The sequence below is a fragment of the Lycium barbarum genome, chromosome 12 (genome assembly GCF_019175385.1).
Source record: "Lycium barbarum isolate Lr01 chromosome 12, ASM1917538v2, whole genome shotgun sequence".
Taxonomy (NCBI): Eukaryota; Viridiplantae; Streptophyta; class Magnoliopsida; order Solanales; family Solanaceae; genus Lycium; species Lycium barbarum.
In genome coordinates, this window is record NC_083348.1 from 67,437,967 (window position 1) to 67,440,345 (window position 2,379).

The 2,379-nt window shown below is 43.7% G+C and overlaps 1 non-coding gene across 1 annotated transcript; it reads left to right on the forward strand.

Annotated features, from left to right (window-relative positions):
- Window positions 1–1,782: 1,782 nt before the first annotated feature.
- Window positions 1,783–1,889, forward strand: LOC132625332 (small nucleolar RNA R71). The gene has a single exon (XR_009576770.1). It is a non-coding gene; the product is annotated as a small nucleolar RNA R71 (small nucleolar RNA).
- Window positions 1,890–2,379: the final 490 nt, after the last annotated feature.

The following is a 2,379-nucleotide window of genomic DNA, read 5'->3' on the forward strand; positions in this document are numbered from 1 at the left end:
GCGTGGAAAGTCACCTCCTCATCGTTCACCCGGGACTTTATTTCGTGCTTCTCGGAATCCATAAGAGCTCTCCCTGTGGCAAGGAAAGGTCTTCCCAGAATAATAGGAATTTCTTGATCAATAGCACAATCAAGAATCACGAAATCTGCCGGCAGAAGGAATTTCCCGATTTGAACCAGTACATCATCAACTACCCCCACTGGCCTTTTTATCGATCTGTCAGCCATCTGCAATCTCATGGTAGTTGGCCTCGGCATCGCTAACCCTGATCTCATAAAAATTTCCAGGGGCATAAGATTTATGCTAGCCCCGTTATCACATAAAGCCCTAGCAAAATTTTGCTGCCCTATGGTGCATGGAATTGTGAATGCTCCAGGATCTTCCCTCTTTTGCACTGTGGTCTTGGAAAGAATGGCACTAACGCGGTGAGTGATGCACACAGTGTCATGTTTCAATGGTTTTTTCTTCTTTGTTAAAAGGTCCTTCAAATACTTAGCAAAGCCAGGAATTTCTTGGACAACATCCATGAACGGAAAATTCATCGTTAACTGCTTGAGTTGATCATAAAATCGCAAGCACTTCTCATCTTCTGTTTTTCTCACCAGCCTTTGAGGAAAAGGTGGTGAAGATTTGAACAATTGGCTCAAAGGGCGAAGAGCACCGGAAAGTTTTTCCTTCCCCTTTTCCTGGTTTTCCACCGGTTCCTTTGGTTTATTAAGATTCAGCTCTTCTTCAACTACAATGGGGACTTCCTCCCCTGCTTCTACCTCGACAATATCATCCAATACATTAGGCTGCGCTTCTTTTTCAACAATTGGTTCCTGATCAATTGGATTTGTATTGTCACCCTGAAGTATTTTTCCACTTCTGGTGCTAATGGCAAGTACATTCTCCACAGAGTTCACTCCACTACCTTTTGGATTAGGAACTGTATCACTCGGTAATTGTCCCCGTTGAGGAGTATGCACTTCTCGGGAAAGGTCTCTGAATTGCGCTTCAAGCTTCTGAATGGAAGCTGAATGCGATAGTTGGACCTGGGACATTCCCTTGATTGTGCTCTCTGTTCTGTCTTGATTCATCAGCATTTTCTGTATCATACTCTTCAGTTCTGCAGAATCATTAGACGTGTTTCCAGCAGAGTTAGTAGCTGAATTATCTCTCCATGGCTGGGAATTGGATGCTTGCCCCCTAGGTGGAATGTAGGGGTTAGAGCTCTTGTTGCCATAATTATAGTTATTGTAATTCCCTTGATTGGGATTACCCTGATCAGTTCTTCCATAATTATTTCCTTGGTAATTTTGTTGAGGCCTTTGCCATGGGTGATTACCGGGACCTTGGTAGTTTTGCCGTTGATAACCCCCTTGCGAGTTATTGACATAATTCGCATCCTCATATTGTGGTTGCCCCTCAAGATAAGTTTCGTCAGAAACTTGATACATTCCGGGAGCATGAGGTGGCATTTCATCGACAACATTTACACATTTGGCCTCTTTCTCCATAAGCCTTTTGGATAATAAATCCACGGTGGTTTGCAATTGAGCGAACGCCTGATCTCGCTCATGATTTTCTTTGGCCACCGCGGCCACAGAGGGACTACCATATGATAGGAATTCGCTATCACTCGAATGCCAGGCTTGATTATGGGTAGTAAGCTTGTCGAGCAACCGGGTGATGTTGACAAAGGATTTGTCCATGAAGCATCCCCCAGCTGCAGTGTTGACAGCTATTTGATTCATTGTATCTAGCCCCTTGTAGAAATTCTCTGTGAGAATTGCATCTGGAAATCCATGAGTCGGAGATTGAGCTAGATAATATTTGAACCTCTCCCATGCAGCATATAGTTGTTCCCCTGGAAGTTGTTTAAACCCAAAAATCTTATCCCGAAGCTCAACCTTTTTGCTGGGTGGGAACCATTTTTTTAGAAAGATATTGGCCAGCTCATTCCAGGTATGAATAGTATTGCTCGGGAGCTTTTCATACCATTCCCTAGCTTGGCCAGCTAAGGAATATTTGAAAACCCGCAGTCGCAGTGCATCAGCAAGAACAACACCTTGAGATTGTTGGGAACATACATGCACGAAATTCTTTAGGTGTCGAAGTGGACAGTCCTCCGAAGAATTTCGGAAATAGCCTTCAAGTTTCAATAGCTGATAGATAGAACTATCAATTTTGAAATTAGCATTTCCTATTCTCGGGGGAACTACAGCAGAAGCATAATCAGCTTCGTCGATGAATTCTGCAAATACATTCTCATCCTCCTCTTCTTCTGGTGCAGGATGGTTCACTTGGATCCTCCTTTGGTTCCCTTGATTGCGATGGGGTCTTCCAGCCATGTTCACCTGGTTCACTAAAACAGCAAACGAGGTGTGATGGAATAGA